A 17,672-nucleotide genomic window follows, 5' to 3' on the forward strand; every position below is an offset into this window, starting at 1 on the left:
GCAAGGGTTGGTTGCGCTTTTCAAGCACTCGTTGATGAAGTATCGTTCCTACCTGAGGCAAGCGCACTTCGATGGCAAGCCTCTGAACAAAATTTCTGTAAAGTCTCCGGTGCTACATTTATCTGACGGTGACTGGAATAATCTTGTTACACATTGGTCTCGGCTGCAGCGTAAGGTACTGTCTATGATATCACATCACAATTTGAACTATATTTCTGCATTTGCCTTAATGTCTCACTTGTACGAAAACTGTTAGCAGAAGAACATTCGTTCTCAAGGGACCACAGAATCTCGCAACTATACTGCACACTACATTGCTCTTGTGAGTACCTCTTGCCCTGTATGACCATACTTACTTTCATAGCTGTTTGATTATGTAGCATCACTGCACATGTTAGCCTCGTAATCGTCCATTTGGTGGACATTATAAGATCTGTATGGACTCTTACATAAATTTAGAATCAACCCAATGCTTTTGAAGAGGTTTAGCTCTGCAGTCCTCTTGTAAGGACTGAACGTGGTCTATCACTGTACTTACAATAACAGCTACTCCCTCCGTCCCATAATATACGAACGTTTTGTATAGTACACAAGTGTTCAAAACACTCTTGTATTATGGGAAGAGGGATTGGTTCATTTTGTAGCATTCTGCATCTTATCTCCCTCGCCCACCATTTACTAAAAAAGATCAGATCTATATTTAATCTTACCAACAAGTAGAATACACAGACAATGCTAGTGCAGAAGTGTAGCCCATTGCTCTTGTTAGTACATTTTGTCCTGTAGCGCTTGTACTTCCAGGGATTGGTAGTTGATTATGTAGCATCAATCTGCATCTTATCTTCATTATCCTCTATCCTTCCAGTATTATCATATCTATAATTACTCTCTACAAAATGTAGAGTACATGCAATGCTTATGAAGAAGATTTTGTGCTGAAATTCTTGAGTTATCCTTTCCTTGCCATGGAGAAGGGCATTATAAAGCCGGTGTTAACTGTTAATGTAAGTCAGTCCTTCTAAAGCCTTTATCCTCAACTGTTGTTTAATTTGCTCATACTCCCTATCGTTTACTGCTGTTTAGTTTGCTGTTTCTACCAAAATGCATGTTCGTAAGAACCGTAAGTTCTAAGTTTTACTTGTAAAACCAAATTCCTTATTCATAGCATGCACATTACTTAATACTCCCTATATGTATGCTTGTTTTTGTGGATCTATAATCCAGTGTGTGGTGAAGCAACCCACGTTTGCACCTTGTCATCTCCTGTTTTATCTTACTGATGTGGCTGATGATATGAACAACATGCCATGCACATTATCCAAAATAGATACAATGATTTTCTTTGCCCTTCATCTATGCTTGTTATGTTGACATGGTAATCCAGTACTGTGGTGAAGCTCCCCACTTTATGAACAATGCCAAATTATGCTATTGATATTTTGAACATACTATTTATTTTCTAATTTGAAATTGGATAGAATTGACAGAACAATTATCATCTTTGTTTATACACGTGCAAAACCTGTCATCTCTCTGCTTTGTTTCAGGGTGATATGCCAGATGGCATGCACAAGTCTGCTGAAGGTTGTGATACAAACCCAACATATATTGCAACAAAGAAGGCAAAACATCTTGAAGATAGAGAGACAACCCCAAAGTCTTGTCTTGATGCAGTGTTCAAGTTACTTGAGACTAACAGTCAGACAAGCTCACAGAATTCGTTGTCTGAATCAGTTCGACTTCTTTAGTCCCAAGTTCTAGCAGAAAGGCATTCTGCAACTCAACTTCGACTTGAAGTCCTATCTCTAAGAAAGATTGCGCAGAACACCAATGAGAACCTCATCGCTAAACAGCTACACCTGGAAGCTACGACCGACATGCTAGGCCGGTCTCACAGCCTTGCTCAGCAGCTTGTGCAGCAGTTCCCCCGCAAGGCTAACCTTTCTTGAACTGTCCTTGAAGTGGTCTCGGTTCAGTACTATTTTGTTACGCTGCAATGGTGCCCAGTTTTTGTAATCTGCATCTTCGTTGCGCTTTATGATCACTGGTGGCGAACTTTGATGCCCAGTGGATGTAATATACCTTAAATCCTTTATTGTGTAGTGTAGGTTTATTCTTAGTTACTATGCCGTAATTTCTTTATTGTATAGAGTAGGTTTGTTCTTAATTCCTACTAGTTACGCAGCAGCCCGAAATGAACCCCGGCCCATGATTGTGCGAATCAAATCATGGGCTTTTAACAGGCCAAAATTGTCTGGGTCCTTGTTTGGCCCAATCAGATATCGGTTGCGAGCAGGCCGGATGCAAACCGGGCCGCAGTTAGGCCCAATTATATGACGGGCTTTTAACAGGCCGAAATTAATATAGGGCCGAAATGTTAAACGGGCCCTTAATAGGCCAAAACTAATATCAGGCCGAATTACTAAGTGGGCCTTTAGCAAGTGGGCCCAAAAGCATAGTGTCCAGTTGACGGGCCGAATCTGATATGGGTCATAATTGAGCCCAAAGCCTCCTAAAGGGCCAGACCTGATCTGGGCCGTAATTTGGCCCAGAACGTGGTAGGCTTTTAACGGGTCGGATCTCATATGGGCCACTATTAGGCCCGGAGCGTGGCAGGCCATTAATGGACCGGATCAAATATGGGCCGACATTTGGCCCAAAACATGGCAGCCAGTTAATGGGCCGGCCTACTAGGGTCCTCAAAATCTTGTGAGCCTACAGCTGGGTCGGCCCATTAATGTCGACGAAATCTCGTGGGCCTTTAGCTGGGCCGGCCCATTATGACCCGCAAGAATCTTGTGGGCCTTTACCTGGGCCGGCCCATTATGGCACACAAAAATCTTGTGGGCCTTCACCTGGGCCGGCCCATTATGGCCCACAAAATCTTGTGGGCCTTTAGCTGGGCCAGCCCATTATGGTCCACAAAATCTCATGGGCCTTTAGCTAGGCCGGCCCATTATGGCCGCAAAATCTTGTGGGCCTTTAGTTGGGCCGGCCCATTTAAACTTGTTGGGCCGTGCCACGTGTCGACGTATCATAGGCGCCTTCTGTCCAGTGAGTGGATGACATCTGTCCCGACGATGAGCCGACACGTGTTTCCTCTAGCCAATGATGATTTTACACGTGGAATCCCCATTGGTCGGGGTTGTTAACGGGTTATCGGATCCAAAACCCGACCCGATAGCTTAACGATGTTCCGTTACGGTGGATGCCACGTGTCGGTCACCCTTGACGAAAGCACTTCTGTGACGCGCGATTTATCGTCATGGAAGTGGACACTTCGGTGATGATAATTTTGGTAATGTCATGGAACACTTCTACGACAGCACAGGTATGACTATCTTGATTATGTCATAAATTTGTCATGGATGTACATGCATGACAAAAAAAGCGACCTACTATGACAAACACGTATCATCACAGAAGTGTATTTTTTTGTAGTGTGGGTGCAACGGACGGCACCCACCAGGTGCCATGACGATCATAAGCTAGAACTACCGGGGTCTTAGGCAGCCCCGGACAGTTCAGGAGTTGGTGTGCTTGGTGCGCACCTACTGGCCTTCTATGGTCTTTATCTCTGAAACTAGGAAGAGCGAGGAGTATGTCAATAAGTTACGTAGGAGACTAGGTCTCAAGCATTGCATTTCCCATGTCGGGAAGGGTAAAGGTGCTGGAATTGCTCTCTTCTATGATGAGCAAGTTGAAATAAAAAACTCGTTGTTGGCCCGCGCTATATCGATGTGTTTATTCGCCTAAATCCCCATGGCCAGCAATGGCGGGGTACTTTTGTGTATGGTGAGCCGAAAGCAAGCGAGAGGCATAACATGTGGGAGCTTGATGTCTACTACACAACCTTCTTCTTGCAGACGTTGTTGGGCCTCCAAGTGCAGAGGTTTGTAGGACAATAGCAAATTTCCCTCAAGTGGATGACCTAAGGTTTATCAATCTGTAGGAGGCGTAGGATGAAGATGGTCTCTCTCAAGCAACCCTGCAACCAAATAACAAAGAGTCTCTTGTGTCCCCAACACACCCAATACAATGGTAAATTGTATAGGTGCACTAGTTCGGCGAAGAGATGGTGATACAAGTGGTATATGAATGGTAGATAAAGGTATTTGTAATCTGAAAATACAAAAACAGCAAGGTAACTAATGATAAAAGTGAGTGTAAACGGTATTGCAATGTGTTGAAACAAGGCCTAGGGTTCATACTTTCGCTAGTGCAAGTTCCCTCAACAATAATAACATAATTGGATCACATAACTATCCCTCAACATGCAACAAAGAGTCACTCCAAGGTCACTAATAGTGGAGAACGAACGAAGATATTATGGTAGGGAACGAAACCACCTCAAAGTTATTCTTTTCAATCAATCCGTTGGGCAATTCCTATAAGTGTCACAAACAGCCCTAGAGTTCGTACTAGAATAACACCTTAAGACACAAATCAACCAAAACCCTAATGTCACCTAGATACTCCAATGTCACCTCAAGTATCCGTGGGTATGATTATATGATATGCATCACACAATCTCAGATTCATCTATTCAACCAACACATAGAACCTCAAAGAGTGCCCCAAAGTTTCTACCGGAGAATCATGACGAAAACGTGTGCCAACCTCTATGCATAGGTTCATGGGCGGAACCCGCAAGTTGATCACCAAAACATACATCAAGTGAATCACGTGGTATCCCATTGTCACCACAGATACGCACGGCAAGACATACGTCAAGTGTTCTCAAATCTTTAAAGACTCAATCCGATAAGATTACTTCAAAGGGAAAACTCAATTCATTACAAGAGAGTAGAGGGGGGAAGAAACATCATAGGATCCAAATATAATAGCAAAGCTCGCGATACATCAAGATCATGCCACCTCAAGAACATGAGAGAGAGAGAGAGATCAAACACATAGCTACTCGTACATACCCTCAGCCCCAAGGGAGAACTACTCCCTCCTCGTCATGGAGAGCACCGGGATGATGAAGATGTCCACCGAAGAGGGATTGCCCCCTCCGGCAGGGTGCCGGAACGGGTCTAGATTGGTTTTCGGTGGCTACGGAGGCTTATGGCGGCGGAACTCCCGATCTATTGTGCTCTCCGATAGTTTTAGGGTACGTGGGTATATATGGGTGAAAGAGATACATCAGGGGAGCCACGAGGGGCCCACGAGGATGGAGGGCGTGCCCCCTGCCTCGTGGCTTCCTCGTTGACCCCCTTACGTGCACTCCAAGTCTTCTGGGTTTCTTCTGGTCCAAAAATAAGTTCCGTGAAGTTTCAGGTCAATTGGACTCCGTTTGATTTTCCTTTTCTTCGAAACCCTAAAATATGTAAAAACACAAACTGCCACTGGGCTCTGGGTTAATAGGTTAGTCCCAAAAATCATATAAAATAGCATATAAATGCATATAAAACATCCAAGGTTGATAATATAATAGCATGGAACAATAAAAAATCGTAGATACGTTGGAGACATATCAGCATCCCCAAGCTTAATTCCTGCTCGTCCTCGAGTAGGTAAATGATAAAAACAGAATATTTGATGTGGAATGCTACCTAACATATTTATCCATGTATTTCTCTTTGTTGTAGCAAGAATATTCAGATCCATAAGATTCAAGACAAAAGTTTAATATTGACATAGAAATAATAATGCTTCAAGCATACTAACCAAGCAATTATGTCTCTTCAAAATAACATGGCCAAAGAAAGTTATCCGTGCAAAATCATATAGTCTGGCTATGCTCCATCTTCACCACACAAAATATTTAAATCATGCACAAACCCGATGACAAGCCAAGCAATTGTTTCATACTTTTGATGTTCTCAAACTTTTTCAATCTTCAAGCAATACATGAGCGTGAGCCATGGACATAGCACTATAGGTGGAATAGAATGGTGGTTGTGGAGAAGACAAAAAGGAGAAGATAGTCTCACATTGACTAGGCGTATCAACGGGCTATGAAGATGCCCATCAATAGATATCATTGTGAGTGAGTAGGGATTGCCATGCAACAGATGCACTAGAGCTATAAATGTATGAAAGCTCAACAAAAGAAACTAGTGGGTGTGCATCCAACTCGCTTGCTCACGAAGACCTAGGGCATTTTGAGGAAGCCCATCATTGGAATATGCAAGCCAAGTTCTATAATGAAAGATTCCCACTAGTATATGAAAGTGACAATATAGGAGACTCTCTATCATGAAGATCATGGTGCTACTTTGAAGCACAAGTGTGGTAAAGGGATAGTAGCATTGCCCCTTCTCTCTTTTTCTCTCATTTTCTTATTTTTTTCATCTGGGCCTTCTCTTTTTTTATGGCCTCTTTTCTCTTTTTTTTATTTGGGCTTTTTGGCCTCTTTTATTTATTTATTTTCGTTCGGAGTCTCATCCCGACTTGTGGGGAATCATAGTCTCCATCATCCTTTCCTCACTGGGACAATGCTCTAATAATGATGATCATAACACTTTTATTTACTTACAACTCAAGAATTACAACTCGATACTTAGAACAAGATATGACTCTATATGAATGCCTCCGGCGGTGTACCGGGATGTGCAATGATTCATGAGTGACATGTATGAAAGAATTATGAACGGTGGCTTTGCCACAAATAGGATGTCAACTACATGATCATGCAAAGCAATATGACAATGATGGAGCGTGTCATAATAAACGGAACGGTGGAAAGTTGCATGGCAATATATCTCGGAATGGCTATGAAAATGCCATAATAGGTAGGTATGGTCGCTGTTTTGAGGAAGGTATATGGTGGGTGTATAATACCGGCGAAAGGTTCACGGTATTAGAGAGGCTAGCAAAGGTGGAAGGGTGAGAGTGCGTATAATCCATGGACTCAACATTAGTCATAAAGAACTCACATACTTATTGCAAAAATGTATTAGTTATCGAAACAAAGTACTACGCGCATGCTCCTAGGGGGATAGATTGGTAGGAAAAGACCATCGCTCGTCCCCGACCGCCACTCATAAGGAGGACAATCAATAAATACATCATGCTCCGACTTCATCACATAACGGTTCACCATACGTGCATGCTACGGGAATCACAAACTTCAACACAAGTATTTCTCAAATTCACAACTACTCAACTATCATGACTCTAATATCACCATTTTCATATCTCAAAACAATTATCAAGTATCAAACTTCTCATAGTATTCAATGCACTCTAAATGAAAGTTTTTATTATATCCCTCTTAGATGCCCATCATATTTAGGACTAATTTCATAACCAAAGCAAATTACCATGCTGTTATAAATACTCTCAAAATAATATAAGTGAAGCATGAGAGTTCATCTATAAAATAAAACCACCACCGTGCTCTAAAAAGATATAAGTGAAGCACTAGAGCAAATGACAAACTACTCCGAAAGATATAAGTGAAGATCAATGAGTAGTCGAATAATTATGCAACTATGTGAAGACTCTCTAACATTTAATAATTTCAGATCTTGGTATTTTATTCAAACATCAAGCAAAACAAAATAAAATGAAATGACGCTCCAAGCAAAACACATATCATGTGGCGAATAAAAATATAGCTCCAAGTAAAGTTACCGATGAACGAAGACGAAAGAGGGGATGCCTTCCGGGGCATCCCCAAGCTTAGGCTCTTAGCTATCCTTGAATATTACCTTGGGGTGCCTTGGGCATCCCCAAGCTTAGGCTCTTGCCACTCCTTATTCCATAGTCCATCGAATCCTTACCCAAAACTTGAAAACTTCACAACACAAAACTTAACAGAAAACTCGTAAGCTCCGTTAGCGAAAGAAAACAAAAGACCACTTCAAGGTACTGTAATGAACTCATTATTTATTTATATTGGTGTTATACCTACTTTATTCCAACTTATCTATGGTTCATAAACTATTTTACTAGCCATAGATTCATCAAAATAAGCAAACAACACACGAAAAACAGAATCTGTCAAAAACAGCACAGTCTGTAGTAATCTGAATCAAACGTATACTTATGGAGCTCATAAAATTCTCAAATAAATTTCTGGACCTGAGGAATTTATATAGTAATCATCTTCAAAAATAATTAACTAAATATCACTCTCCAAATAAAAATGGCAGCAATTCTCGTGAGCGCTAAAGTTTCCGTTTTTTACAGCATGATCAACAAGACTTTCCCCAAGTCTTCCCAAAGGTTCTACTTGGCACAAACACTAATTAAAAGCATAAAACCACATCTAAACAGAGGCTAGATGAATTATTTATTACTAAACAGGAACAAAAAGCAAGGAACAAAAATAAAGTTGGGTTGCCTCCCAACAAGCGCTATCGTTTAACGCCCCTAGCTAGGCATGATGATTTCAATGATGCTCACATAAAGGATAAGAATTGAAACATAAAGAGAGCATCATGAAGAATATGACTAGCACACTTAAGTCTAACATACTTCCTATGCATAGGGATTTTGTGAGCAGACAACTTGTGGGAACAAGAATCAACTTGCATAGGAAGGTAAAACAAGGATAACTTCAAAATTTTAAGCACATAGAGAGGAAACTTGATATTATTGCAATTCCTGCAAGCATATGTTCCTCCCTCGTAATAATTTTCAGTAGTATCATGAATGAATTCAACAATATAACCAGCACCTAAAGCATTCTTTTCATGATCTACAAGCATAGAAATTTTATTACTCTCCACATAAGCAAAATTATTCTCATTCGGGATAGTGGGAGTATCGTAAGAGACTTGAATACTATAAATTGTTTCCACATTAAAAAAGTAATGTTCAGAAAAGGGGTAACCATAATTATGGCAAGTTTTATAAATATAATCACTACTTTTTATAGCATAAGTATCATCACAATAATCATCATAGGTAGGAGGCATGCTATCATCATTATAAATTTGCTCATCAAAACTTGGGGGACAAAAAAATATCATCTTCATCAAACATAGCTTCCCCAAGCTTGTGGATTTGCATATCATTAGCATCATGGATATTCAAGGAATTCATACTAACAACATTGCAATCATGCTCATCATTCAAATATTTAGTGCCAAACATTTTATAGATTTCTTCTTCTAGCACTTGAGCACAATAATCCTTTCCATCATACTCACGAAAGATATTAAAAAGGTGAAGCGTATGAGACAAACTCAATTCCATATTTTTGTAATTTCCTTTTATAAACTAAACTAGTGATAAAACAAGAAACTAAAAGACTCGATTGCAAGATCTAAAGATATACCTTCAAGCACTCACCTCCCCGGCAACGGCGCCAGAAAAGAGCTTGATGTCTACTACACAACCTTCTTCTTGTAGACGTTGTTGGGCCTCCAAGTGCAGAGGTTTGTAGGACAGTAGCAAATTTCCCTCAAGTGGATGACCTAAGGTTTATCAATCCGTAGGAGGCATAGGATGAAGATGGTCTCTCTCAAGCAACCCTGCAAGCAAATAACAAAGAGTCTCTTGTGTCCCCAACACACCCAATACAATGGTAAATTGTATAGGTGCAATAGTTCGGCGAAGAGATGGTGATACAAGTGGTATATGGATGGTAGATAAAGGTATTTGTAATCTGAAAATATAAAAACAGCAAGGTAACTAATGATAAAAGTGAGCGTAAACGGTATTGCAATGTGTTGAAACAAGGCCTAGGGTTCATACTTTCGCTAGTGCAAGTTCCCTCAACAATAATAACATAATTGGATCACATAACTATCCCTCAACATGCAACAAAGAGTCACTCCAAGGTCACTAATAGCGGAGAACGAACAAATAGATTATGGTAGGGTACGAAACCACCTCAAAGTTATTCTTTCCAATCAATCCGTTGGGCTATTCCTATGAGTGTCACAAACAGCCCTAGAGTTCGTACTAGAATAACACCTTAAGACACAAATCAACCAAAACCCTAATGTCACCTAGATACTCCAATGTCACCTCAAGTATCCGTGGGTATGATTATACGATATGCAGCACACAATCTCATATTCATCTATTCAACCAACACATAGAACCTCAAAGAGTGCCCCAAAGTTTCTACCGGAGAATCACGATGAAAACGTGTGCCAACCCCTATGCATAGGTTCATGGGTGGAACCCGCAAGTTGATCACCAAAACATACATCAAGTGAATCACGTGGTATCCCATTGTCACCACAGATACGCACGGCAAGACATACGTCAAGTGTTCTCAAATCTTTAAAGACTCAATCCGATAAGATTACTTCAAAGGGAAAACTCAATTCATTACAAGAGAGTAGAGGGGGGGAGAAACATCATAGGATCCAAATATAATAGCAAAGCTCGCGATACATCAAGATCATGCCACCTCAAGAACACGAGAGAGAGAGAGAGAGAGAGATCAAACACATAGCTACTGGTACATACCCTCATCCCCAAGGGAGAACTACTCCCTCCTCGTCATGGAAAGCACCGGGATGATGAAGATGTCCACCGGAGAGGGATTGCCCCCTCCGGCAGGGTGCCGGAACGGGTCTAGATTGGTTTTCGGTGGCTACGGAGGCTTCTGGCGGCGGAACTCCCGGTCTATTGTGCTCTCCGATTGTTTTAGGGTACATGGGTATATATGGGTGAAAGAGATACGTCAGGGGAGCCACGAGGGTGGAGGGCGCGCCCAGGGGGTGGGCGCGCCCCCTACCTCGTGGCTTCCTCGTTGACCCCCTTACGTGCACTCCAAGTCTTCTGGGTTTCTTCTGGTCCAAAAATAAGTTCCGTGAAGTTTCAGGTCAATTGGACTCCGTTTGATTTTCCTTTTCTTTGTAACCCTAAAATAGGCAAAAAAACAGAAACTGGCATTGGGCTCTGGGTTAATAGGTTAGTCCCAACAATCATATAAAATAGCATATAAACGCATATAAAACATCCAAGGTTGATAATATAATAGCATGGAACAATCAAAAATTATAGATATGTTGGAGACGTATCAAAGCTTTTAAGGAGGATCAGGCCTATGTCAAATGAACCATGGCTCATGATGGGGGATTTCAACGGGACTGCTTGGCAACATGAACACTTCTCCAGAACCGCATGAAATGAGAAGAACATGCAAAACTTCAGAGAAGCTCTTGTTGACTGCAATCTGCTGGACCTGGGATTCAAGGGCCCAAAGTGGACATACGATAATAAGAAGATGGGTATGGATAAATTGAAATCCAGGATTGATCGAGGGGTTGCGGACCAGGAGTGGAGCTCGATCTTTCCCGGAGCCTCGATAGAGCATATCATCTCATCACGCTCTGATCATTTGCCTCTCCTCCTCAGATTCGGACCAAGGAAATAATGGAGACCACTTCACAAGGGTTTTCTCTACGAGTACATGTGGGAGAGGATGGAGTCCCTATCAGATGCTATTATGGACTCTTGGAATAAGAAGGAGCCTGCCAAGAACTTGACTGACATGTCTGCAAAACTAGCGGATCTTCAACGCTCGTTAAACTCCTGGGCAAAGAATAATTTCGGATCCATCATCAAACTAATCGCCAGGCTCAGGAAACAGTTGGAACACTTGTGGATGCAACACGCCTCGATAGTTAGAGATAGAGAGATCAAAGCGGTGTCTCGTAAGTTAGATGAGCTGCTTCACCGAGAGGAGATGATGTGGAGACAACGCTCAAGGGCGCTTTGGTTAAGGGAGGGAGATAGAAATACCAAGTATTTCCAACGGAAGGCCTCATGGCGCCGGAAATAGAATACCATCAGTAAATTAAAAGATGAGAACGGGGGCTGGGTGGAGGAAAAGAAGTGGCTCCAGGATATGACAAAGAATTTCTTCAAAGAACTGTATACAAGAGAAAGTGGTGTTGAACCAGATGGTATAGTGGACTGCCTAAATGAGCGAGTGACTGATGTGATCAATGTGTCTTTGGTAAAGGATTTCTCGGAGAAGGAAATCAGCGTCGCCCTTTTTCAAATAGGCCCTCTAAAGGCCCCCGGCCCGGACGGTTTCCCGGCAAGATTTTTTCAGAGGAACGGGAGTACTGTGAAGAAGGATGTGATTAGTGTAGTGATGAAATTTTTTCATGACGGCTCCATGCCAGAGGGAATAAACGACACCGTCATTGTGCTCATTCCAAAGAAAAATATGAAGGAAATATGCCATAGAGGTGATAACCCACTGTTGGGGAACGTAGTAATTTCAAAAAAATTCCTACGCACACGCAAGATCATGGTGATGCATAGCAACGAGAGGGGAGAGTGTTGTCTACGTACCCTCGTAGACCGAAGCGGAAGCGTTGACGCAACGTAGAGGAAGTAGTCGTACGTCTTCCCGGTCCAACCGATCCAAGCACCGTTACTCCGGCACCTTCGAGTTCTTGACACACGTACAACTCGATGACGCACCCCGGGCTCCGATCCAGCAAAGCTTTCGGGGAGGAGTTTCGTCAGCACGACGGTGTGGTGACGATCTTGATGTTTAACCGTCGCAGGGCTTCGCCTAAGCACCGCTACAATATGATCGAGGTGTAATATCGTGGAGGGGAGCACCGCACACGGTTAAGGAACGATCACGAAGATCAACTTGTGTGTCCTAGGGTGCCCCCCTGCCCCCGTATATAAAGGAGCCAAGGGGGGTGCGGCCGGCCCTAGTAGGAGGCGCGCAGGAGGAGTCCTACTCCTACCGGGAGTAGGACTCCCCTCCCTTTCCTTGTCCAAGTAGGAGAGGGGGAAGGAAGGGAGAGAGGAGAGGAAGGAAAGGGGGGGCGCCGCCCCTCCCTCCTTGTCCAATTCGGACTAGGGGGAGAGGGGGGGCGCGGCCTGACCTGGCTGCCTTTCCTCTTCTCCACTTTAGGCCCATGAGGCCCATTAACCCCCCGGGGGGTTCCGGTAACCCCCGGTTCTCTGGTTTTATCCGAAACTTCTCCGGAACACTTCCGGTGTCCGAATATAGCCGTCCAATATATCAATCTTTATGTCTCGACCATTTCGAGACTCCTCGTCATGTCCGTGATCACATCTGGGACTCCGAACAACCTTCGGTACATCAAAATACATAAACTCATAATGAAACTGTCATCGTAACTTTAAGCGTGCGGACCCTACGGTTCGAGAACAATGTAGACATAACCGAGACACGTCTCCGGTCAATAACCAACAGCGGGACCTGGATGCCCATATTGGCTCCTACATATTCTACGAAGATCTTTATCGGTCAGACCGCATAACAACATACGTTGTTCCCTTTGTCATCGGTATGTTACTTGCCCGAGATTCGATCGTCGGTATCCAATACCTAGTTCAATCTCGTTACCGGCAAGTCTCTTTACTCGTTCCGTAATACATCATCCCGCAACTAACTCATTAGTTGCAATGCTTGCAAGGCTTAAGTGATGTGCATTACCGAGAGGGCCCAGAGATACCTCTCCCACGATCGGAGTGACAAATCCTAATCTCGAAATACGTCAACCCAACATGTACCTTTGGAGACACCTGTAGAGCACCTTTATAATCACCCAGTTACGTTGTGACGTTTGGTAGCACACAAAGTGTTCCTCCGGCACACGGGAGTTACATAATCTCATAGTCATAGGAACATGTATAAGTCATGAAGAAAGCAAATAGCAACATACTAAACGATCGGGTGCTAAGCTAGTGGAATGGGTCATGTCAATCAGATCATTCAACTAATGATGTGATCCCGTTAATCAAATGACAACTCTTTGTCCATGGTTAGGAAACATAACCATCTTTGATTAACGAGCTAGTCAAGTAGAGGCATACTAGTGACACTTTGTTTGTCTATGTATTCACACATGTATTATGTTTCTAGTTAATACAATTCTAGCATGAATAATAAACATTTATCATGATATAAGGAAATAAATAATATCTTTATTATTGCCTCTAGGGCATATTTCCTTCACCCACAAGTATAGGGGATCGCAACAGTTTTCGAGGTTAGAGTATTCAACCCAAAAGGTAATGACAGCAAGAGTAATGTTTTTGGTATTTTGTAGTGATGATAGTAATAGCAACGGAAAAGTAAATAAGCGAAGAACAATATATGGAAAGCTCGTAGGCAATGGATCGGTGATAGAGAATTATGTCGGATGTGGTTCATCATGTAACAGTCATAACCTAGGGTGACATAGAACTAGCTGCAATTCATCAATGTAATGTAGGCATGTATTCCGAACATAGTCATACGTGCTTATGGAAAAGAACTTGCATGACATCTTTTGTCCTACCCTCCTGTGGCAGTGGGGTCTTAGCGGAAACTAAGGGATATTAAGTCCTCCTTTTAATAGAGTACCGGACCAAAGCATTAAAACATAGTGAATACATGAACTCCTCAAACTACGGTCATCACCGGTAAGTATCCCGATTATTATCACTTCGGGGTTAACGGATCATAACACATAATAGGTGACTATAGACTTGCAAGATAGGATCAAGAACTCTCATATAATGATGAAAACATAATAGGTTCAGATCTGAAATCATGGCACTCGGGCCCTAGTGACAAGCATTAAGCATAGCAAAGTCATAGCAACATCAATCTCAGAACATAGTGGATACTAGGGATCAAACCCTAACAAAACTAACTCGATTACATGATATATCTCATCCAACCCATCACCGTCCAGCAAGCCTACGATGGAATTACTCACGCACGGCAGTGAGCATCATGAAATTGGTGATGGAGGATGGTTGATGATGACGATGACGACGGATTCCCCTCTCCGGAGCCCCGAACGGACTCCAGATCAGCCATCCCGAGAGGTTTTAGGGCCTGGGGCGGCTCCGTATCGTAAAACGCGATGAATCCTTCTCCTTTATTTTTTCCTCCACGAAACCAAATATATAGAGTTGGAGTTGAGGTCGGAGGAGCTCCAGGGGGCCCACGAGGTAGGGGGCGCGCCCCCACCCTCGTGGCTAGGGTGTGGGCCCCTGGTCTTCATATTTTGCAGGGATTTTTTATTATTTCCAAAAAGATGTTTCGTGAAGTTTCAGGTCATTCCGAGAACTTTTGTTTCTGCACATAAATAACACCATGGTAATTCTGCTGAAAACAGCGTCAGTCCGGGTTAGTTCCATTCAAATCATGCAAGTTAGAGTCCAAAACAAGGGCAAAAGTGTTTGGAAAAGTAGATACGACGGAGACGTATCAACTCCCCCAAGCTTAAACTTTGCTTGTCCTCAAGCAATTCAGTTGATAAACTGAAAGTGATAAAGAAAAACTTTTACAAACTCTGTTTGCTCTTGTTGTTGTAAATATGTAAAGCCAGCATTCAAGTTTTCAGCAAAGATTATGAACTAACCATATTCACAATAACGCATAGGTCTCATGTTTACTCATATCAATGGCATAATCAACTAGCAAGCAATAATAATAAATCTCGGATGACAACACTTTCTCAAAACAATCATAATATGATATAACAAGATGGTATCTCGCTAGCCCTTTTTGAGACCACAAAACATAAATGCAGAGCACCTTTAAAGATCAAGGACTGACTAGACATTGTAATTCATGGTAAAAGAGATCCAGTCAAGTCATACTTAATTCATGGAAGGCCTGGGCGCCGGGCAAAATCAAAATCTTTGTCTGGTTGCTTCTTCAGGACCGGCTCTGGTGCAATGACAGACTCCAACGGCGGGGCTGGACAAACGCTTATTTCTGCCAGCTCTGCATCAGAAACCTGGAGTCATCGCGCCACCTATTTTGGAGCTGCCAGGAAACCGGACGTGTGTGGGCCGAGCTGGGGCTATGGCACGGCTGCTTGGCTCTCACCCCGGCCGAGAGCTGGCGTCATGAAAGCTCCACCGCAATCGTGCACGGCATCCTGGAGCAGACCCCGCACCAATGGCGAAAGGAGTGCGGACGTTGTGCTGGCTTGCTTGCTGGGAGATTTGGCGGGAGAGAAACAACAGCACCTTCAGGCAGCAACTGCCGTGTGTGCCAGGAATCATCAAGCGCATACGATACAGCTTCGAGCTATGGAGAACCACAGGCGCCGCATGCATAGAGAGCCCCTTCGGGGACCCCCCCCTTGAGAGATAAACCCACTTTTGTTCCTAGGGTTTTCGGCCGTGTGGGGTACTCCCTAAACCCTAAAACTTTGATCCTAGGATCCTCACCACCATTGTTGTTTCTCCGTTGCTTTCTGCTATGATCAATGAAACGCCAGCAATTGCTGGATCTTTCAAAAAAAAATCTTGCCTTTTTTACGTCTCGGCAGAATATGTATTGGTAGTGTTTGAATGTTGAGGGTTTTGTCCCATTGTATGTATTTCTTGATATTCTTAAATACACACTATTTACAGTATGTTATCTTTGTCTTTTATAACTCTATCTAATAACGGGCTCCGTAGAAAAATACTCTAATAACGGGTGATGTTACAATTTTCTCTTTCCTCTCAGGTGTTACAAAATAAAAGAGAGGTCATTTAGCTCCTTTTGAGCCAGCCATTTGGAGTTCTATTTATCTTTTCCCGCACCAAAAGAAATTGTGAATTACAAAAAGAAAGTGCAAGTTGCAAACGGCATAAGAGAGTGTAACTGCAAAAATTGCAATTGCACAAAATAAAAGTATAATGCAAAAGGCGGTGTAGTTGCCCAAAAGAATAAATACGGTTGAACTATACAAATGTGTAACTGCACAAAAAAGCGCAAATGCACAAAACATTTTTATTGCACACAAAAATTATAATTGCTCCCAACCAGTGGCGGAGCCAGAAAATTCAGACAAGGGGGGCCAACTACTGTTAAATCTTGTTAGGGAGGGCCAATCCATGAAAAACACCAATTTTAGCAAAAGCAAATCATTGTTACTATTCATTATAGGCTTAAATCACTGATGTTAGGGGGGGGGGGGGGGGGCAGGGCCTTGTCTGGCACCCCCTGTCTCCGCCATTGCTCCCAACAACTGTAAATGCACAATTTATGTCCATACCTGGTAGACAAAAATAACTACAAAAGAAAGAAAATAATAGGTGCCCAAGATGAATAACAAAAACTCTTTTGAAAAAAACAAACACAAACATTCTTTACTTTTTTTCAAGGGTAACTAACATTCTTTATTAGCAGTACTTACTCTACCAAATTACTTTATGTTCTTGGTTTGTCCAAAATATAAAAATATATAGTTCAACCAAAAAAATATGCCAATAGGACATCAAATAGACATAGAACACAAATATTTTTTGTAAACAACCAAATAAAATTAATTTGATGTTTTAGATGTTAATATATTTTTATATATAAACTTAGTCAAGATAGAAAAAAATGATTTAGGATAAAACTAATGCTTCAAACAAGTTGGAACGGAAGTACTAGCACAGAAATAACAGTGTAGCTTGATGCCTTGATGGTAAAGACTTACTCACCAAAGTGGCAGTTGGAGGTTTCAAATGCCAATAATTTTTTTTCTGAGAGACTCAAAGCCCAATCGGTAAGCATGCTCACAAGAAGTGGCAGATTGCAGATTCGATATGTTTGCATGCTTTTCCAACTATTTTTCTCAAAACGAAAAACAGCTCAAATCTAAGCGCAAAACAGGCACCTGAATTTTAGTAAATCCGCTTGCCACTTCCTCATTTTTTTGTAGAAAATTAAAAAATCTTGAATACATGTATATACAAATGTTGAATAATCGGTTGCGCTTTATGAAATACAATAACATTATGTTACCTCATCCGTATCAGTTTTACCCGGTTTT

This window comes from Triticum urartu, chromosome 5A (assembly GCF_056163025.1).
Source record: "Triticum urartu cultivar PI428250 chromosome 5A, HENAU_Tu73, whole genome shotgun sequence".
Taxonomy (NCBI): Eukaryota; Viridiplantae; Streptophyta; class Magnoliopsida; order Poales; family Poaceae; genus Triticum; species Triticum urartu.